The sequence below is a fragment of the Eleutherodactylus coqui genome, chromosome 2 (assembly GCF_035609145.1).
Source record: "Eleutherodactylus coqui strain aEleCoq1 chromosome 2, aEleCoq1.hap1, whole genome shotgun sequence".
Lineage (NCBI taxonomy): Eukaryota > Metazoa > Chordata > Amphibia > Anura > Eleutherodactylidae > Eleutherodactylus > Eleutherodactylus coqui.
Window position 1 is genome coordinate 168,491,429 of NC_089838.1, and position 23,781 is coordinate 168,515,209.

The window sequence follows — 23,781 nt, forward strand, 5'->3', positions numbered from 1 at the left end:
ACCCACCTATGCTGTCGGTCCACACGGAGTTGTAACTGCATGTGTCTACTTATAAAGAACCCCAGTCTGACTGGGGAATGCAGTGTGGGCTGAAGCCCACCTGCATTAAACCTGACGTTACCTCAGCTGTGATGGGCAATGCAATGGGATATATTTATGTACTGCCGGTGGGTTCCAGGGAGCCACCCATGCTGTGGGTGCACACGGAATTCCCATTGCGGAGTTGTACCTGCCTGTGACTATTTATAAAAAACCCCGGTCTGACTGGGGCATGCAGACACCTTGACAGAATGTATAGTGTGTGGCACATGGGTTCCCCATTGCTATGCCCACGTGTGCAGCTCCTGATGGAGGTGGCACAGGATTGGATTTCTCATTGCTTCTGTACAGCATTGTGGGCTATCGCCCCGCCCCTTTTAAAGAGGGTCGCTGCCTGGCCGTGCCAACCCTCTGCAGTGTGTGCCTGCGGTTCCTCCTCATGGCAGACGCACTTATAAATAGATATGAGGGTGGTGTGGCTATGAGGCCAGCGTGTGGCATGAGTGCAGCTGAAGGCTGCGCAGGGACACTTTGGTGTGCGCTGTGGACACTGGGTCATGCGGGGGGGGGGGGGGGGGGTGTTGGGCAGCATGTTACCCAGGAGAAGTGGCAGCGGAGTGTCATGCAGGCAGTGATTGTGCTTTGTTGGAGGTAGTGTGGTGCTTAGCTAAGGTATGCCTTGCTAATGAGGGTTTTCAGAAGTTAAAATTGTTGGGAGGGGGGGGCCCACTCTTGCCGCTATTGTGGCTTAATAGTGGGACCTGGGAACTTGAGATGCAGCCCAACATGTAGCCCCTCGCCTGCCCCATCCGTTTCTGTGTCATTCCCATCACTTTCTTGAATTGCCCAGATTTTCACAAATGAAAACCTTAGCGAGCATCGTCGATATACAAAAATGTTCGGGTCGCCCATTGACTTCAATGGGGTTCATTACTCGAAATGAACCCTCGAGCATCGCGAAAAGCATTTTGGTGCTCGCTCATCTCTAAATATAATCTATGCACCCAAAAAATACACCGAAAAACTTAAGGCACCGACAAAAACGACACTTTACAACCCAAAAAAATAAGTCTTCATTCAGCCACGTCGATGGAAAAATAAAAAAAGTTACTGCTTTTGAAAAGTGGAGATGAAAATCCCCCAAAAATCGTTGCATCCTCACTGCCAAAATAGGCCATGTCCTTAAAGGGTAAAATACTTTATTTTTGTGAAGTAAGGCACTGATAAAAACTTTAAAATACTTTATTTCGTTTAAAATACTTTAAAATTGTTGCATCCTCAATGCTAAAATAGGCCATGTCCTTAAGGGGTTAAAATACTTTATTTTTGTGAAGTAAGGCACCGATGAAAATTTTAAAATACTTTATTTTTGTGAACTTAAGGCACCGATAAAAACTACACTTCACAACCCAAAAAAACAAGCCCTCATTTAGCCACGTTGATGGAAAAATAAAAAAGTTATTGCTTTTGAAAAGTGGAAATGAGTATCCCCCAAAAATCGTTGCATCCTCAATGCCAAAATAGGCCATGTCCTTAAGGGGTTAAAATACTTTATTTTTGTGAAGTAGTGCAACATAAAAAAAAAACTATATACATTTGGTATCACCTAAACTGTACTGACCCACAGAATAAATATGTTTCCATTTTACTGCACTGTGAATGCCAGAAAAATCAACTTTGGCGAAATTGCCTTTTTTCATTTGTCACTTTAAAAAAATGTTTCCAATACATTATATGGCATGTTAAAAAATACAAGTTGCCCCACAGAAAAAGCCCTCATATGACTATGTCACTGGAAAAATAAAAAAAAAGTCATGTTTTTTTTTTTTAAAGTGGGGAATAGAAAAATTAAAAGAAAAACAAAACGGGCGATGATGGGAAAAGGTTAATCTTCACTATTTTGCAAATTTCTGGCTCATATTGTTGCATCAAGTTTTAAATCTTTCCATTTGCATATTTACCAGAAGAGCTCTCCTTAAGGCCTTATTCACGCAAGCGTTTTTGCGTGGCTAATTTAGCTGTGATAAAAAAATTGCAACCATCTGAAGCATTGGTTCCCAGTGTGTTCATTCAGATGAGCGACTTTTAGCCACATAGAAACATTGCACCCGGAATAGTAGAAGATCAGTGACCAATTTTTATATGCAGCTGGAAAAGATAGCTTCTGCCCTATCTTTTTGCCGAGATACGCTGGAAGCTCCCATAGACTCCAATGGTAGCTGAAAAAAAGGGAGGGTAAGGGAGTTTAGCAGCACCCAGTGCTGGGAAAAGATTACAACTGGCTCTAGTTAAATATTAGAATTCATTCCGAGGATTTATGTCGACCGAGGGATTTCCGAGCTGCAGCGTATTTTTTTTTGCTAATACACTGCAGCTTGCCCATGTGAATGGATGAGAAAACCTGGCTAAAGCTCGGGACTTGATCACTGCTATTCTTCGTTCACACAATTTTTTGTCACGATGCAGCCAGCATGAGGGCACATCGCTTGTGTGAAGGAGGTATAAGGAGAAACGATACCCTTCCTGACCCACATCTATAGGCCTCTCACTAGCCAAGCCAGAAACCTTCTGCACATTGATGAGGGACAATCCATCCAAAACAGCTGTTTGTGAATGGTTATTCTGGCTTTGACTCACAATTCCCAGTTATTGTTATATGGCTTGTCTTCTTGACCCAATGTAATGAGCGTTGATCGACATGTATGTCCATTAGCGCTTGTTTAATTTTCTTTCACATGGCCTGAAAACAGGCTGGCTGCACATCTCTCTGTTCAATATGGGGAGATTTACAGGTGATCAATGAGTATTTTTATATTTCCTGAAACTCGAATGATCATCCAAGTGTTCTCTCTTTTTCGGCTGATCACTGGTCCTTTTACACAACCTCATTGTTTCTTTAATCTCTTTAATGAAATCACAGTAATTAATTGTCAGCAGTTTGGACCTAAATATCCAGTTTGTGGACTTGAAGGGGTTAATTAATAGACATCTGCATATGATTTAACTTTTAGGGCTATTACAGCCTATTGTTGATTTCCAAAATTGCTAATTGCTTTATTCTGGCATCCATATACAGATCTACTAAATGTAAAATAGTGATAATGACATTAGGCTTTTTGCCTACAGCAAGTTTTCAGATTTCAGCAATCAGTACACAAGTGAACAATGGAAAAAAGAAAAAGCATCTAATTTGTTTCTATTACATACTGGATATTACATGCATTTTTTGGTAAACTTCAATAAGCCATAATTCTCTGAACCACCTTATTCTGAACTTTTAGGAAGAAATACTTTATTTCTTTAATAAATTCCTCCCTGGTAGATTTTTCTTAATTTCACAGACAGAGAATTTGATATGTATCATCGTAATTTGATATTCCAAAACTCCTCCCCAAATTCTCAGCTTGAGACCTACTAAATCAAAACTGACAAACAAGGCTAAGTGTGAGCAAGGATATTTGATAAATTGATACAAACAGAATATTTTGAAGAAATAAAAGTAGGACTTCATTGACAATACTTCTGGTTTGATACATGAAGCTTACATTTTCATCTGTTTAGATGAAAATGTAAGCTTTAGATGGTATCTAAAAAATCTATTTAGTAAATATGCAAACATCAAAACATGTTGGGTCTCATATATCAAGAGTCACCAAAAAAAAACAATGTTTACTGTTTACTTAACACAGATTTCAAAATTTTCTGAAGGATCTTAGCTCCAAGGGTGTAAAAGGTGATTGCATCCATAAAATCACAAGATCAAAGTAGTTTCATGCCTGGAAATACAACCTCAAATAACTTGAGAAGACTGTCCTTAAATGGTTCATTCACATCAGCGTTACAGGTTCCATTTGGAACCTCCATAGCTGATTTCCGCCAAGAAAAATGCTCAATTGCAAATTGCTTTCTTTTTTTAATTAAATCTTTTTATTGAACTTTATCTCTATTTTCTGTTTTTTTCCACCACCACAACACAAAACATACCTTTACATAACATACAAAGGGTCAACCTAGGAAAGTGTGGCTCTGTCCTCCGCACAGAATGTCCTTTCAGATTCCATTTCTGTTGTGCAAAATGCTTCCTGGAAATTGAACACAACCCCATTATACCGTGTTTCCCCCAAAATATGACCCTGTCTTATATTAATTTTTGTCCCAAAAGAGGCACTACCTAGGTATTATTTTCGGTGGAGGTCTTATTATACTTACCTAGCAGGCTCAGTCAATGACCCTCCTGCTGCTTTCCACAGCTCTGATGTGCTTCCCGCAGTCCTCGGCCACTTCCTGGTTACGTGATTCATAAATCCTGCCTCAAGGAAGCGATGGCTGTGATTGGTTCTTTAACTGCTGCTCAGCCAATCAATGCATCGTTTACCAATACGATGACTGCGATTGGTTCATACAGCACTGCATTGATTGGTTAAGCAGCAAACCAGTCACAGCCCTCACTTGCTGGAGGTGGGATTTATGAATCCCTTAACCAGGAAGTGATGTTGTGTGAGTGGCTGAGTACTGTGGGAGCAACGTCGAACATGCTGAACCTCTAGAGAGCAGCAGGAGAGACCAGGACCAATCTTGCTAGGTAATGTATTCTCTTTTTTTTTTACGTAGTGTAACTGGGGCTAATTTTTGGGGTAAGTCCTATATTTAAAGGCTCCTTGAAAATTAGGCTAGGCTTTTTTTTTAGGTAGGTCTTATTTTTGGGGAAACAGGGTAGTCATTAGAGGCCATTTAGCCTGCTCCCTTGTGTATGCCCACAGGACATATGCGTGCTACTGTGCGTTCTCTTGAAGGTGCAGTGCACGCTTTCTATACCTGTCCCCATTCATCTTGCCATGGATCGTGCTATATTAGGTATCCACACCCTGGTTCTATTTCCATTGGGATAAAGCCCCCTGTTGGTTTGTTCTCTGGTTCGGACCTCTGCCTGTTTTCCTGACTTTCTTGACTGGTTCTCCAAGTGCTGCCTTCTCTGATAACCCAAAGACAAATTAGTGTGTAGCAAGGTGGATCAACATCCACCTGCCTGTCAATTACCTTAACCCTTTAGTGACCAAGCCTGTTTGTGCCTTAATGACCAAGCCAAACTTTGGAAATCTGATATGTGTCACTTTAACATAGAATATCTCTGTAAAGGCTTTGCATATCCATGTGGCTTTTAGAATATACATCTTGCTTGAAGGGGATTTAGGCCCCATTGCACACTTGTAGAGCCCTTGAGTGGTCAAACCTATAGAGAACCCCCACAAATGACCCGGTTTTGAAAACGAAACCTCTTAATGAATTCAACTAGGGTTGTACTGCGTATTTTGACCCCACAGTTTTTGAATTAATCTAAGCAAAGCAGAGGGAAAAATTACAGATTTCATTTGTTTGGCAATTGGGTCAATTTAAAAACAGTATTTTTTCGTACAGCACACATATGAATGAAGACTTTCACCCCAAAATGGATCCCCCTGTTTGTCCTGTTTTCAAAAACATACCCATTGTAGTCCCTATCTACTCATAGGACACATGGCTAGGCCTATAATGGAGAGAACACCTATTGGATTTCAGGACACAACTGAATAAATTCCAGACCCCATTTCACACTTGTGCAGAAAAATAATTGACTCCCTAAAAATAACCCCCCCCCTTGGCATTCCCTAAATCTTAGATAAAAGTAATAATGTAAACTGTTTGGTATGTCTAAAAACAGGCCCGGTTGGGATGGGCATATGGGGCCATAAAACCAGGTATCCCTCCTCCAATGCTTCCTGCAAACCCAACACTTTTTGGGGGGGTATTTCTTCACCTCAGTGGCATGGATAGGGTGTAAAAAGTGGTGGTCTATGAGGCTTCGTAAGCTTGCTAAGGTGCGGCGGTCTCAAAGAGAAGGTGCTCAACAAGCTGCTCCTGAAACTGCAGGAAGGCAAGCGTTCCTGGGGACTTTTGTAAATTCCGTATTACAGGTAGTGATCTGAATAATCCCGGGCTCCCACAGCCATATGTGGAATCCGCTTGCGGAGGCCTGCAACTTTTTTTTAAACTTTACAATCCAATGGATAACGGCAATCATGTGACTGGGAACCGCATACATCTCCCTGCACTTGGCTATCTTTGACAGCTGGTTGCAGAGAAATTTTAAATTTGCGGGACTCGACAGGTCCAGATCCTCACGGGACATCACGGAGGATGGAGGTGAGTATTTTCAGCTCTCCTCATGAATCAATCCATGAGGGGAACTGAAACTTTAACTTTATTTCACTTTTTTTTTTTTCACTTTTCACCATTATCCATTTGATAACGGCAATCACGGTCCGGCTGACATCTCCAGCCTGGGGATTTCAAATTTCTTGGGACGATCCTGTCTTCTACAGGATCAGCACTATGGGGTGGTCACTAAGGGGTTAAGAGCATTGATGCCAAGACAAAAATAGTTTCCAAATTTGTCTATCTCTCTAAAATTAACCTGTAAAAACTATCTAAAAACTGTCTGGAGTGAGTACTATTAACCAAAATATTTGCAGATGGATTTTGTTATAATAACTTAATCCCCAAAATGAAACTTTTTAGAAATCTGAATGTTTTTATTGCAGCCCAAGGAAACTACCGCATGCTTTAACTGCGCCAAACTGTATTAAGGACATCATACATTCACATCAGTCTTTTCAAATTATTTGAGGTTGAATTTCCAGGCATGAGACCACTTTGATCTTGTGATATTACGGATGCAATTACCTTTTATACCCTCATAGCTAAGATCCTTCAGAAAATGTTGAAATCTGTAATTAGACAATTAGGGTGACTACCCACTAGCGTTTGCGAATTTGCTGCGTTTTTTTTCCCAGGTGTCTATGGGACTTTCTAATATTAAAAACGCATTGCGGCAAAATCGCAATTTACTGCGAAATCGCGATTTTGAGCGATGCGATTTTAACATTACCAAGTCCCATAAACACCTGGAGAAAAAAAACGCTGCGAGATTTGCAGTGAAAAAGAACTGTAGTGGGTAGTCACCCGAAAGATTGTATTTTGATTTACTCTTGATACATGAGACCTAACCTGCTTTTATGTTTGCATATTTTCTAAATAGATTTTTTTAGATACCATCTTTATTTTGCATATGAAAATGTAAGTTCATTTATTAAACTTGTCAATGAAGTTCTTCTTTTATTTCTTCAAAATATTCTGTTTGTATCAATTTATCAAATATCTTTGCTCACACTTAACCTTGTTTGCGACTTTTGATTTAGTAGGTCTCAAGCTGAGAATTTGGGGGGGAGCTTTGGAATATCAAATTACGGTGATATATATCAAATTCTCTGCCAGGCAAGAATTTCTTAAAGAAAAATAATATTTCCTCCTCAAAGTTCAGAATAAGGTGGTTCAAAAAGTTATTGTTTATTGAAGTTTACCACAAAATGCACATAATATCCAGAATATAATAGAATCAAATTAGATGCTTTTTTCTATTGTTCACTTGCGTACTGATTGCAGGAATCTGAAAACATGCTGTAGGCAAAAAGCCTAATGTCTTTATCACTATCTTACATTTAGTAGATTCGTATATGGATGCCAGAATAAAGTAATTAGCAGTTTTGGAATTCAAAAATAGCCTGTTACAGTAACAATAATGCTAAAAGTTGAATCATATACAGATGTCTATTAATTAACCCCTTCATGTTCACAATCTGGATAGTTGAGCCCAAACTGCTGACTATTATTTACTGTAAAAACAATCAGAGAAAATGGCCATATACTTACTGACTAAGGCCTCGGTCAGACGGGCGTTTTTTGCCGCGATTTGCGGATCGCATGACGGATGCGCATCCGCAAATCGCATGACCGGGGCCGAAAAATCGCCGGAAAAATCTGCTCCTTGCCGCGTTTCCTTTAAAACGGGCCCGAGCACAGGAGTGCTGTCCAGCCCATTGAATTCAATGGAGCCGGCAATACAGCCGGCTCCATTGAAAGCAAGGGGCTGCCGGCGAGCGCAAGATGAATTTTTGGGAAGGGCTTAAAAATATAAGCCCTTCCCTGAAAATCATCCAAAAATGTGTAAAAATAAAATATATATATATACTCACCTTGTCCCCGCAGACGGAGTTCAGCCGTGGCCCGCTGGCAGTTCTCCTAAACTGCTCTGAGTAGTATTCAGCAGCCGGGGATTTAAAATCCCCGCCTGCTGAATGGGCTGCCTCTGATTGGTCCCTGCGCTGAGCCAATCAGAGGCAGCTCTCACTCACCCATTCATGAATTCATGAATAGGTGAGTGAGTGCTGCCTCTGATTGGCTCAGCGCAGGGACCAATCAGGGGCAGCTCTCAGCTGTCATTCAATAGCTGAGAGCTGCCCCTGATTGGTCCCTGCGCTGAGCCAATCAGAGGCAGCACTCACTCACCCATTCATGAATTCATGAATGGGTGAGTGAGAGCTGCCTCTGATTGGTGGGGGCTGTGACCAATCAGAGGCAGCCCATTCAGCAGGTGGGGATTTTAAATCCCCGGCTGCTGAATACTACTCAGAGCAGTTCAGGAGAACTGCCGGTCGGCCGCGGCTGAACTCCGTCTGCGGGCCCAAGGTGAGTATAAATATATATTTTTTTTTTTACACACTTTTGGATGATTTTCAGGGAAGGGCTTATATTTTTAAGCCCTTCCCGAAAATTCATCCCGCGCTCGCCGGCAGCCCATTGCTTTCAATGGAGCCGGCTGTATTGTCGGCTCCATTGAATTCAATGGGCAAACATCATTCTTCTCTGCCACAGCTGTTACAGCTGTGGCAGAGGAGAATGATTTGTGTAGTATATGTTCTCAATGGGGTCGGCGCTGCTGCCACCGGCCCCATTGAGCGCATATACAGAACACAAGGATCGCAGATCGCAGATAGGCGCGATCTGCGATTTCTGTTCTATAATTTATCGGACAAGCGCATAAAAAGCGCCCATGTGTCCGATACCATTGCAAAGCAGTGGTTCTATAAAATCGCTGATCGCATGCGTATACGCAAATCGCGCGAAAAATCGCCCGTGTGACCGAGGCCTAAGGAGGGCAGATAAACTGCATCCCCTCAACATGCAGGTAGCAGACTACCAAATGAGGGAGCTAATTACATCTGTGCAGGACACCGATAAGACAGCCACTCACACAGCTTCTTAATAAAGAGAGGGGTAGCTGCTTGGTGTATACTCCCACACAGAGTAGATACAAAGTGGCCGACCTTCTGATACATGTAGTTCACCATGCAGACCAGCAACCTATTAATGACACCATAAGGGTGACTACCCACTAGCATTTTTTTTCTGCTGTGAATTTGCTGCGTCTTTTTTTCCAATTGTCAATGGGACTTTCTAATGTTAAAAATGCAATGCACCAAAAACGCTAGTTGCGTTGCGTTGCGTTTTTAACATTAGAAAGTCCCATTGACAATTGGAAAAAAAATGCTGTGAATTCGCAGCGGAAAAAAACGCAAGTGGGTAGTTACCCTAATACAGTGGGGAAATAAAGTATTTAGTCAGATACCAATTGTACAAGTTCTCCCACTTAAAAAGATGAGAGGCCTGTAATTGACATCATAGGTAGACCTCAACTATGAGAGACAACATGAGAAAACACATCCAAAAAAATCACATTGTCTGATTTTTAACGAATTTATTTGCAAATTATGGTGGAAAATAAGTATTTGGTCAATAACAAAAGTGCATCTCAATATTTTGTTATATATCCCTTATTGGCAATGACAGAGGTCAAATGTTTTCTGTAAGTCCTCACAAAGTTGGCACACACTGTTCCTGATATGTTGGCCCATTCCTCCATGCAGATCTCCTCAAGAGCAGTGATGTTTTGGGGCTATTGCTGGGCAACACGGACTCACTATAAGCAAGGAACCTCGACGTGGTTAGTGAGCTGATGTATCTTGGCCAAAATCCAACTAATGCCTTGCATTTATCATCTATTATTCACATGCAGTGTGGCTTTAAAACGCCAGGGGAAGCCCAGGGTGGCAGTACCAATCTGGTTCACTTTTTGAGGTGCAGAGCAACCTGCCGAATTATTATGGCATCATTAATAGGTTGCTGGTCTGCATGGTGAACTACATGCATCAGAAGGTCTGCCACTTTGTATCTACTCTGTGTGGGAGTATACACCAAGCAGCTACCCCCTCTATATTAAGAGGCTGTGTGAGTGGCTGTTTCATCGGTGTCCCTCACAGGTGTAAGTAGCTTCCCTATTTGGTAGTTTGCTACCTGCATGTTGAGGGGATATCTGCCCTCCTTAGTCAGTAAGTATATGGCCATTTTCTGTGATTGTTTTTATGTTTTTATATTTCCCCTTCTGTGACCTATTATTTACTGTGATTTTAATTAAATTCTTAAGGACGCAGCACTATTTTTTTTCCATTTTTGTTTCTTCCTCTCTACATACAGACCCCAACATGACCTCTCTTCATACATACGCTCCAGGAGCAACCCTTACGTCCTTGGTCATGAAGGAGTTAATGTGTCATATAATTTATAGGAATCTTTTTTAATGTAAAAAAGGGAAAAAAAGCAATATTGCAATTTTTTGTAAGAATTTATTTTCATGGCATTTACAGTGGAGTAAAATGGAAACATTATATTTATTCTGTAGGTCAGCACAGTTAGGGTGATACCAAAGTTATATAGTTTTTTTAATGTTGCACTACTTCACAAAAATAAAGTACCTTTAAAAAAATTAGAGTATTAATGTCCAAGCCAAGTATCCATGCCATTCTCTTTAGCTGTAACAACCTTGCCTCCACCGACAGCACCTAAATTGGACTCACTGGATCGATTTTCCGGCAACAGATATGAGTTTGGCACTTTCAGAGAGGCATGCAAACTGTATTTTAGATTGAAGCCTCATTTCTCATTCCTCATTCTTGACAGTGTTGCTTTAGCTGAGAGCAAAATTAATTCTACTGAGGAAGGTAGGCATCCATCTGAGGATTATTGCACTGAGCTCCGACTTTGGGCTAACATTACTCAATGGAATGACCTGGCTCTTAGAAACCAGTTTTGTAATGGATTATTTAACAAAATGAAAGATTTAATGATTCAGTATTCTATTCTTAAAACTTTAGAGGAAGTTATGCCTCTAGCAATAAAAATAGACAGCAGTATTCATGAGAGGGCTCGTCAAACATTGTTTTCTCAGTTGACCCTCCTCTCTTCTCTATTAGTTATTGAACCTCTAGATGAACCCATGCAATTAGCAGGAGTAGTCAGCATGAAGAAGTGTGGGGAGAAAAGACTTAATGATGGATCGTGTTTGTACTGTGGTCAAGAGGGTTTGTAATTGTCCTTCTGTGCCAAATCATAAGCAGTCAGAAAACTAGTAGACCTGATAGATTTTGAACTTGGTCCATCAGGTCTACATGTAGATTGATTAGCATTGTCCAAGTTGATCTATCCAGCTGAATTCATTACGAATATTTGTCACATCCATATGACCATTTTTATAGACTCTAGCATTGGTGTTAATTTGATTGATTCCAAATTTGCTTCTGATTAAGGATTTCAGTTAGTACCACTTTCCAAGCCAAATCTTGCCAGTCATTGACTCATTCACTTTAGCTCGGAGCCACATTAGATTTTCAATTTTAGAAGTGTCTCTAAAAATTGGGTTGTTTTATATGGAAAAAATTACTTTGGATGTCTTTGATTCTCTTCCATCACAAATTCTCCTTGGTATGCTGTGGCTAACGTTTCATAAGCTGGTAATTGATTGAAATATCTTAATGGGGAGGAATCTGTTTAAATAAATGTATGTCTGCAGGTCTCACCGCTGTTGATGTTGACCCTACTCCTGAATACCTAGAGGACTTGTTGATGTTTTTCTAAAACTGAATCAGGAGAATGAACACCACACAGGCTGTATGACTGTACTATTGATTTAATTCCAGGCTATAAACTTACTAAAAACATTACAGCCCCAGCAACTGGTGAGTAGGGTAGGCAGCAGTGGCATGCCATGACAGTAATAATGAAATCAGAAAGCTTTAAGCACCTAAGGATACAGATATCCCATGACATTTTACAATTTGGGGAACTGAATATGACTCTAAAGGTAAAGAAAATGAAGGATAAGATCAAAAGCCTGAACAGAATGCTATTAGGAAGAATAGACAAAATAGCACTTATAAAAATGATAGTACTCTCTCAAATAATATAAATCATGGATTAATATAGATTAGCTATCTAGTTGAAAAATATTTTAGATATATGACATCTATAATAAACAAGAGTATTTAGAGAAGAATAAGAAAAAGAATAGCACAGAATATGCTTCATAGAACTCCCCAAAAAGGAGAGCTAGCCATTCCAAACTTAAAGTTTTATTATTGGGCATCACAATTAAAGGTGCTTCATGCACAGACTCCCTTATAAATCATATGGGTATATGAATATTGATCTGCTCACCTGGACAGGTTGTATTAATAAACAACACAAACAGTGCATTACTTGAATCCCCTGAACTACTGCCGGCTCCACAGATATTCTCCTCTTGCTGTACAATTGGCAGGATCGATGCAAATGCTGTAGTGAATTAGGGCTGCTTCTGGCGCAAACCACAATGGGATCATCTGTGATAGATTTATATCTTTTATTCGGTAAACACCTCACACTGCAGTGTTTACCAAATAAAAGATAAAAATCTATCACGGTGATTCCTCTGTGGTCCAGGCCAGACACAGTTCCAATTCACTACATCAATTTAAAAAAATATGGCAGGATGCGATGTTTACTTTCTGTAAGTAGGAGGAATGAAATAGGAGGGAATGAATTTATTTTCAAAAGAAAAGAAACTTTCCAAGTTTTTTCAAATACATAAATTATGGGGCTAAGTTAAAGAAATATGCAATGTTAAAACTAGAAGTCACACCCTTATGGAAAAATGTTAATATTAGAGATATTGTAATTTTGAAGAGAAATATATTTATTAGATTGGAGGATTGGAAAAAGGGGACTTAAGATTCCACAGATTTTCACAAAAGGGAAAGTTCTATTTTGAACAACTGCAAATTAAATTTGGTATGACAAAAAGATGTAATCCCAGCTACAGATGGCCACAGAGAGTAGCAGACATAATGATTTTGTGCCTGCGCCATCAAGCGCATCACATGGTCTGGTGCTGATGCTGTAACGCAACACTGGACCTATGCCCACTCTTAGATAGTGTATAAAGCATCTTGACAATGCTCTGGCATTTGTGTGTGTTTACTTTTAATTTGTAGACAACATCCCTTCACGATACACTGTGAAAGTAAATAACAGATTTGAAACAATCAGCACCATTGGAAAAGACCCTGAAGAAATATGGGAGGAAATCAAATCCATCCCACTGAATACAGCTGAACAAATCATACCCTTCAAAAAATCTGCAAAACTACCACAATCGGATGAATCTATCATGATCACCAACAAGTGCCGAGCACCTAAAGCAGCAGGCACCATCATTGAATTCAGACAGCTAAATGCGGAATTTCAAAGAAAAGTCAGACGAGACAAGAAGCGCTACTTGAAAGACCAATGTGCAAAACTGGAAGTAGCAAACCAGCAAGGCCACACCTGAGCTCTCTTTGCTCAGGTGAAGCAGACTCGGGCACTGTTCGCACCATGCAAGGCAGCAACTATCAAAGACTGGGATGGCAAATTATTACAAGTAGAAGATCAAAACAAGCATAGGTGGCGATAATATACAGCAGAGCTATATGCAGACAATCAAAAAGACAAACCATTGAATAACGAACAAGAAACGGGTATTCTGGAGGAAGAAGTCACATGGGCCCTGAAACAACTACCAAACAAGAAAGCTCCGGGCATTGATCACATACCAGCCGAACTGCTCAAACCAGTGTCAGTCAAGATCCTAACCGATCTATGTCAAAAGTTCTGGAGCTTTTCGTGGCCCAAAGACTGGACAAGATCTTTCTTCATCACACTTCCAAAAAGTGATGCTCAAGAATGTTCCAATTACTGCACCATCGCCCTCCTACCTCACGCAAGCAAAATTCTTTTAAAGATCATACAGAAACGCATTGTGACAATTGTAGAACGGGGACTGCCGAATGTTCAAGCTGGCTTCCGCAAAGGATGTGGCACCAGAGACCAAATCATGAACCTGCGCTGGATCATGGAGAATCCCCAAGAGTATCAAAAGGATGGGTACATTTGTTTCATCGACTACAGAAAAGCTTTTGACTGTGTCGAACATGACAAGCTTTGGAAGTGTCTAAAACAAATGGGCATCCCAGAACATATTGAAAAGCTTATAAGGTCGCTTTACAACAACCAAGAAGCAACAGTCAGGACAGTTTATTGAAACACGGATTGGTTCAGAATTGAGAAACGCTTATGGTAAGGCTGCATTCTATCACCAGTCCTTTTCAATCTGTATGTAGAAATGATCATGAGATGATGCAATTTGGACGGATTAGAAGTCAGAGTCAAAATCGGTGGCAGAAATGTCAACAACCTCCGATATGCAGATGACACCACCCAGCTTGCGAAAAGTGAAAGGGGCCTGGAATACCTTATCCAACGAGTGCAAGAGGAAAGTGAATGCATGGGACTGTACCTCAACAGCAAGAAAACAAAAGTCCTGACAACAGTAGGAAACAGTACAGTGAACATAAAAATTAACAACGAAGGAGTCAAGATGGTCCAAGATTTCATTTTCTTTGGATCCAAAAATGATCTCAACAGGCAATCTGGACCTGAGATCAAGAGACAGGTTACACGTGGTAGGAATGCAATGCAAGGAATGGAAAAGATCAGGAAAAGCAAGGGTATTAGCATTGCAACAAAAGCCAGACTGGTCAATGCAATCATCTTTCCCATAACAACGTATGATTGCGAAAGTTGGACACTCAGAAAAACAGACAAAAGGAAAATTGATGCGTTTGAACTATGCTGCTGGAGGAGAATGCTACGGATACCTTGGACTGCCATGACAACGAACAAGGTAGTGTTTGATCACGTCAAACCGAAAATAATACTAGAGGGCAAAATCATCAAACAGCTGTTAGGGATATTCCTGGGACCCCAATGATATGTTGCCGAGTTCCAAATTAGTAGAAGTTATTTTAGACCTGGAGAAGTCAGTGAGACACAGACAGTTTGCTGTATTCAAAGAATTCTATTCTACAAGCATAGAGCTTTTATGGAAAGAGAAGGGAGTATACATGGCTTTATGACAAAGCTTATACAAGTTGGTTTGTGCATTGTGGGTGACGGTTGATAACAGGCATTGACGCATAACATTTAATTGCATACACAGTTTCAAGGTGAAAACACAAGACTAGAAATTGCTGAACAAGCTACATTTCATGAGAACGCAGTGGTGGGCTTGGCTGTATGCCCAGAAAATCCTTGTCTCAGCTTACTAAAAGAGCCAAGCTAAAGTTCATAGGATGGCTGACAGGAGACAAGATGGAGGACAGAAACTGGATCTTAACACAGCAGCTCTCTTTTTTTGGACACGGGACTCACTGAAAACAGTACTGATGCTTGACAAGGTTAGTGGAGAGAGAAGATCAGGACGACAAAGAGCAAGATGGCTAGATACAATCAAGGCCACCACGAACATGTCAAACATGGAATTGAAAGAAGCCGTGAAAGACAGAAATGCATGGAGAACATTGATCCATGGAGTGACTGAGGGTCGGAGGCAACTGAATGGATAATCATCATCATCACTTTTAATTTGAGTTTAGGCGTTTCTTGGATCTGCTGGCTCAGCTTGATTGACAAGTCAGTAGAGCAATTTGTGTTACTAATAGCCTCCGAGAGTGCTAGATTGTCTATTTAAGTGCCTCTCTCTGGATCAGCTATACCAGCTATTGTTTAATCAACCCGGTATGCTATCTCAGTCATACTGATTGTCCTCTGGAATTTTAACATTTGATTTGTCTGACCACCAATTTGCTTGCCACTCTGGTTCTTGTAGTCCTCCTGGTCTTCATTCTGCTCTGCTCTCGACTCTGTGATTAAGCCTTGGCTCTGTCATACTTTGACTTCCAGGTATTGACCCTTGGCTTGCTCGATTCTGTCATGTGTTTGCTCCACTAATCAATGACCATTCTCTTGGCACATCCTGGAGATTCATAGTAGTGAAGACTAGATCCCTTAATCAGTGGTTAAAGGCTGAAAACGTATGTCCCTTAGGTCTTGCTAGCGAGAGTAGCTTGCCAAGCCTGATTGTGGATGTGCAGTTGCTAGACAGGCTATTACTCTGACATTCCCGGTACAAAAACGATACCGCTCTGGTTTTTTTTTTCCTCACTGAAGAGCTTGGAAGGGATATGTTTTTCTTTGCCTCTGTGACATTTGCATGTTTAACGCTATTATTAAACTTTAAATAAAAAATAATTGAAAAGCATAAAAAAGAAAAACAAAACACTATGTAAAAAATACATTTATAAAATAAAAATATGCGAACATAAAAACATGTATCGAAACATAAAAACATGTTGGGTCTCAGGTATCAATGTGCTGTAACTAGAGATGAGCGAGCATACTCGTCCGAGCTTGATGCTCGTTCGAGTATTAGGGTGCTCGAGATGCTCGTTACTCGAGACGAGCACCACGCGGTACTCGTCTCGATTAAACGAGCACTGACCATTGAATTCAATGGAGCCGGCAATACAGCCGGCTCCCTTGAAAGCAATGGGCTGCCGGCGATCTCAGGATGAATTTTCGGGAAGGGCTTAAAAATATAAGCCCTTACCTGAAAATCTTCCTAAAATGTGTAAAAATAAAGAAATAAAAATATGTCAGCATAAAGATCATTCTCCTCTGCCATAGCTGTGACAGCTGTGGCAGAGAAGAACGATGTTAGCCCATTGAATTCAATGGAGCCGGCAATACAGCCGGCTCCATTGAAAGCAATGCGCTGCGGGCGATTGCGGGATGAATTGTCGGGAAGGGGTTAAATATATAAGCCCTTCCCTGCAATTCATCCTGAAATGTGTAAAAATAAAAAATATATATATACTCACCTTTCCGCTGCAGCCGGAGTCCAGCTGCGGCCGCCGGCAGTTCTCCTGAACTGCTTCTCTATAATATTCAGCAGCCGGGGCTTTAAAATCCCCGCCTGCTGAATGAGCTGCCTCTAATTGGTCACAGCCTGACCAATCAGAGGCAGGTCTCACTCACACACCCATTCATGAATTCATGAATGGGTGAGTGACTGCTGCCTCTCATTGGCTCAGCGCAGGGACCAATCTGACTACAGAGAGCAGTTCAGAGAACTGCCGCCGGCCGCCGCTGAACTCCGTCTGCCGGGACCGGGTGAGTATATATATTTTTTTAATGTTTATACATTTCTGGATGAATTGCAGGCTTATATATTTAACCCCTTCCCGACAATTCATCCCGCGATCACCCACAGCGCATTGCTCTCAATGGAGCCGGCTGTATTGCCGGCTCCATTGAATTCAATGGGCTAACATCGTTCTTCTCTGCCACAGCTGTTACAGCTGTGGCAGAGGAGAACGATCTTTATGCTCACAGTGCGAGGGGGGGGGTGGTGCTCTTGCCGCTATTGTGGCTTAATAGTGGTACCCGGGAACTTGAGATGCAGCCCAACATGTAGCCCCTCACCTGCCCTATCCGTTTCTGTGTCGTTCCCATCACTTTTGTGAATTTCCCAGATTTTCACAAATGGAAACCTTAGCGAGCATCGGCGATATACAAAAATGCTCGAGTCGCCCATTGACTTTAATGGGGTTCGTTACTCGAAACGAACCATCGAGCATCGCGGGAAGTTCGACTCGAGTAACGAGCACTCGAGCATTTTGGTGCTCGCTCATCTCTAGCTGTAACTTAAAAATTGTACATATGTATAGGAAGTTGTTTTAGTTGACATCCGCCATATGATTGAAAAACAAACTAATAATACAGTAGTTTGGATATATATATAGTTTTCTACTGATTCAGTATTTTTATGTAAGAAGCTATTTAAATTCTGCCATGACTGAAAGATATCCTGCAAGTTCTGCTCCATCTGCCCACACAGGGAAATTGACAGCTTACCTGCACACATATAGAAGGAAAGCAGTCAATCAGTCTGTGGGAGTTGAGTATACAGGACTCACATGGTTTCTTAGAGTCTTGAAAGTATTAAGGATAAATCTAGCCTTACTGCCACATGAGTTTACCCCAGCCTCCCAAACATTGCATCTTCTAATCAGAGGAATGCCTGAATTCCTTACCTTGCTGCAAAAATAGTGCAACATTAATTTTGTTATATACATCACAAAAATATTCCACAGCATGTTACAGTTTGGGGAGCAGTGAACATATAGAATGAGAAATAATAAAGAAAAGAATGCTTATAAGAGTTTACAATCCAAAGTAGAACACGAACTGTATAGTAAAGATTATTATGATTCGTGCCACTTCATATCTCTCCCTCATCTCTGTCTACTGCCCTATTCATTCTTTCCGCTCTGTTAAGGACCTTAGAATAAATTCCTCTCTAATCCAAACCTTCAACTCCCGCCTCCAAGATTTTTCTCGAGCCGCACTAGTTTGGAACTGCCTACCCTAGACAAATCAGGTTAATTCCGAATACCTACAGCTTTGAGCTTGCCCAAAGAACTCATCTTTTTAGGCCCAATGTCCATGGGCAAATTTGATTTGCAAAATCCGCGCGGGGCACCAGCGTGAGAGATCCACAACGGAAGCTGCCCATAGAGAAGCATGGGTGTCCGCAAATAGACTAAAAACATGCGGATTTGATTTGCGGACCTTTTGGTCTGGAAAACAAATAGCAGCATGCCCTATTTTTCTGCAGATTCCACTGAGACAGCTTCTATTGAAGTCAATGGAAGCTGTCTGATCCACAGCAAATCATTGGTTATACTAGCAAACATACAATATGACTACAATTGTACTACGAACACAAATCCTGGTCTGCTGATGAATGAAAATGTGGTTTGCTCCAACAAATTCTCCTTTCTGTTATTCCCCACCACAGAACATGTTTATACATAATGCATAATAAAGAAAAAAGACGATTATCTCACCTGTTTGCTTCCCACAGTCAAACATAGTGGTGCATCTGTCATGGTTTGGACAGCCATCTCCTGATTTTCTGCAGGCCCCTCTATCACCTACAAAGGGAGAATGATTGCCAAGGCCTATGCTGACATTATGGCCAATCAGGTCCACCCAATAGTGCAAACATTGCTTGCTGACTGAAATGTAATTCCGGATGATAATGCCCCTATGTATGCAGCTCACTATGCCCAGATGTGGTTCGACATCTTCCCTTGCCAGCACAGTCACCAGACCTGGACATCATCAAGCCACTCTGGCCTATTTTGGAAGCAGGAGTGAGAACACGTTATCTTCCACCAACATCTCTACTGGAATTTGATGACATTTTTTTTGCTGTACTACTTGTATGTTTTTTAAAGATATTTAATTTTTTAAAGCTCAATAGCTTTTTTATTTTTTAATCCACATAGTTGTGCGAGGACTCATTTTTTGCAGCACGTCCTGTAGTTTGTGTTGGTACCATTGTGAAATAGATATGACTTTTTGATTGTTTTTTATTGCATTTTTTCTTGCAAACAAGGTGCATTTCTGGCGTTCTTTTTTTTTTCTGATGACATTTATCGTGTGGGGCAAATAATACCATTACTTTGATAGATTGGACTTTTTTGGACAAAGCCATACCAAATATGTATTTTTATTTTAATACTAGCGTACCCGTCGCGCGTTGCTGCGAAGACAGACAGACATACATACATTCGTTTTTATATATCTAGATGACGGCAGCAGCGACCACTGAGGTTTTGTAGGCCGCTGCTTCCCCCTTGCAGGCTGAATAAAATAGCCGTTGTGTGGAACATCCAATTTATCCGGCTGCTGTGGCTTCTTGGGAAGATAGCCTAGTACATGTTTGCCCACTTCCAACTCCAATGGAGACTGACTGTAAATGGCTGGCGTGCTCTAGTATTTATGGTTTCAAGCTGTACGTGTCATTGCATACAGTCTATCTATCTATCTATCTATCTATCTATCTATCTATCTATCTATCTATCTATCTATCTATCTATCTATCTGGGTTATTGCATACAGTCTATCTATCTATCTATCTATCTATCTATCTATGACATCAGGAAATGAGAGAATTAGATTCCGTACGTAAAATTTGAACGCTAATTCTTTGGCGCTTTGAATTGAATAATCGAGTTGGGACCCATTAACTTTTCCTATTTATGACATAATCAATGCTCGAGCCAAATTTCAAGTTTCTATGACATTGGGAAATGAGAGAATTAAATTCCGTACATAAAATTTGGACGCTAATTCTTTTGCGCTTAGAATTGAATAATCGAGTTGGGATGAGACATAAGGCCTTGCCCATAAGCATTCCCCAACCTCCAAGAACAGAACCTACCTACCTGAATGAGATTTTGTAGGCCGCTGCTTCCCCCTTGCGGGCTGAATAAAATAGCCGTTGGGTGGAACATACAATTTATCCGGCTGCTGTGGCTTCTTAGGAAGATATCCTAGTACTTGTTTACCCACTTCCAACTCCAATGGTAATTGGCTGGCGTGCTCTAGTGGTTCCAAGCTGTACGTGTCATAATAGAGCCTTAATGACATCACAATGCAGCTTATGAGAACATGTTGGGGCATGTTCGCGCGTTGCTGCGAAGACAGACATACATACATACTACGTTTTTATATATCTAGATGACGGCAGCAGCGACCACTGAGGTTTACCGCTGGGGTATGTCACTCTTATTACTAATGGGGGGAGTGTCACTATTATTATTGCTGTGGGATGTCACTATTATCGCTGGGGTGAAGGTGTCACTATTACCGCTGGGGTATGTGTACATGTGGCAGAAATGGGCAGGGCTCTTTCAGAATAGACCGGGTGCAGATTTTGACTGCTTTTTAGATGCGGAAATGCTGCAGAATTTTCCACAGAAATCTCCGCTGAGCACATTCTGCAGTATTTCCGCGTCCAAAAAGCAGTCAGAATCTGCACCCGGTCTATTCTGAAACAGCCTTGTCCTTTTTAGAACGACGGGGGTAAAATCATACGTTGTGATAAGCCCCGCCCCCTGACGTGTTGGCACTTTGCGATACATAAGTGGGTTTTGGGTTGTAGTTTGGGCACTCGGTCCCTAAAAGGTTCGCCATCACTGGCCTAGTACATGTTTGCCCACTTCCAACTTCAATGGAGACTGACTGTAAATGGCTGGCGTGCTCTAGTATTTATGGTTTCAAGCTGTACGTGTCATTGCATACAGTCTATCTATCTATCTATCTATCTATCTATCTATCTGGGTTATTGCATACAGTCTATCTATCTATCTATCTATCTATCTATCTATCTATGACATCAGGAAATGAGAGAATTAGATTTTGTAGGCCGCTGCTTCCCCCTTGCGGGCTGAATAAAATAGCCGTTGGGTGGAACATACAATTTATCCGGCTGCTGTGGCTTCTTAGGAAGATATCCTAGTACTTGTTTACCCACTTCCAACTCCAATGGTAATTGGCTGGCGTGCTCTAGTGGTTCCAAGCTGTACGTGTCATAATAGAGCCTTAATGACATCACAATGCAGCTTTATAGAACATGTTGGGGCATGTTCAAGGGCGTCCGATGTTGATGACATCAGTGATGACATCACAATAGCAGGTGGCTTACTTATTCGATCTACGTGGGGGGGGGGGGCGTAACTTTCGACGACGCTCGCGCGCCATTTATCGTAGGATATTTGTACTATGCCTATAATCTTCCCAGGAGTGTACTCAACAACTTCCCAAAGTTTCATGGCGATCGGATGAATGGTGTAGTAGCGCATAAAGGACAAACACGCACGCAGACACGCACGCACGCACGCAGACAGACATACATTCAATTTTATATATATAGATGACGGCAGCAGCGACCACTGAGGTTTACCGCTGGGGTATGTCACTCTTATTACTAATGGGGGGAGTGTCACTATTATTACTGCTGTGGGATGTCACTATTATCGCTGGGGTGAAGGTGTCACTATTACCGCTGGGGTATGTGTACATGTGGCAGAAATGGGCAGGGCTCTTTCAGAATAGACCGGGTGCAGATTTTGACTGCTTTTTAGATGCGGAAATGCTGCAGAATTTTCCACAGAAATCTCCGCTGAGCACATTCTGCAGTATTTCCGCGTCCAAAAAGCAGTCAGAATCTGCACCCGGTCTATTCTGAAACAGCCTTGTCCTTTTTAGAACGACGGGGGTAAAATCATACGTTGTGATAAGCCCCGCCCCCTGACGTGTTGGCACTTTGCGATACATAAGTGGGTTTTGGGTTGTAGTTTGGGCACTCGGTCCCTAAAAGGTTCGCCATCACTGGCCTAGTACATGTTTGCCCACTTCCAACTTCAATGGAGACTGACTGTAAATGGCTGGCGTGCTCTAGTATTTATGGTTTCAAGCTGTACGTGTCATTGCATACAGTCTATCTATCTATCTATCTATCTATCTATCTATCTATCTATCTATCTATCTATCTATCAGGGTTATTGCATACAGTCTATCTATCTATCTATCTATCTATCTATCTATCTATCTATCTATCTATCTATCTATCTATCTATCTATGACATCAGGAAATGAGAGAATTAGATTTTGTAGGCCGCTGCTTCCCCCTTGCGGGCTGAATAAAATAGCCGTTGGGTGGAACATACAATTTATGCGGCTGCTGTGGCTTCTTAGGAAGATATCCTAGTACTTGTTTACCCACTTCCAACTCCAATGGTAATTGGCTGGCGTGCTCTAGTGGTTCCAAGCTGTACGTGTCATAATAGAGCCTTAATGACATCACAATGCAGCTTTATAGAACATGTTGGGGCATGTTCAAGGGCGTCCGATGTTGATGACATCAGTGATGACATCACAATAGCAGGTGGCTTACTTATTCGATCTACGTGGGGGGGGGGCGTAACTTTCGACGACGCTCGCGCGCCATTTATCGTAGGATATTTGTACTATGCCTATAATCTTCCCAGGAGTGTACTCAACAACTTCCCAAAGTTTCATGGCGATCGGATGAATGGTGTAGTAGCGCATAAAGGACAAACACGCACGCAGACACGCACGCACGCACGCAGACAGACATACATTCAATTTTATATATATAGATTTAGATTCGTTTATTACAAATATGGCAAAAGGCTTTTTTTTACTTCTATTACTTTTTTTTAATAATTAGTAAAACTTTATTGTTCTTATTTTTACTTTTTTGGGTTCCTTGAAAACTGGGCTGACTTTGCTGTTGGCTACAGGCTCTACCTTAGGGATTGGTTGCATCTCAATGGAGAGGGTGCAGCTGTGCTGGAGGAGAAGTAGGCTAGAAGGTGAGAGGAGTGTTTCAACTAGGGACTGGAGGAAGGAAACCAGAGAGAAAGGGGGGAAGACAGTGTAGTCAGTGACGTAGGACTAGCTCATAGAAATGAGTGTGGAGTGGTGGGAGGGGTTAGTACAGTTAGATCTGGCAGAACAGTTAGTAGGGATACACATAATATAAAAAATAACCAAAATCTTTTAAACTGTGTTCGGTGACTAATGCTAGAAGTCTGGCCAATAAAGTAAACAAACTAGAAGTAATAATGTCTGACGAAAACTATGATATAGTGGGAATAATAGAGATCTGATTGAATGAAAACTGTGACTGGGTGGTTAACTTACAGGCTCACAGTCTGTTCAGAAGGGATTGTAAAAACC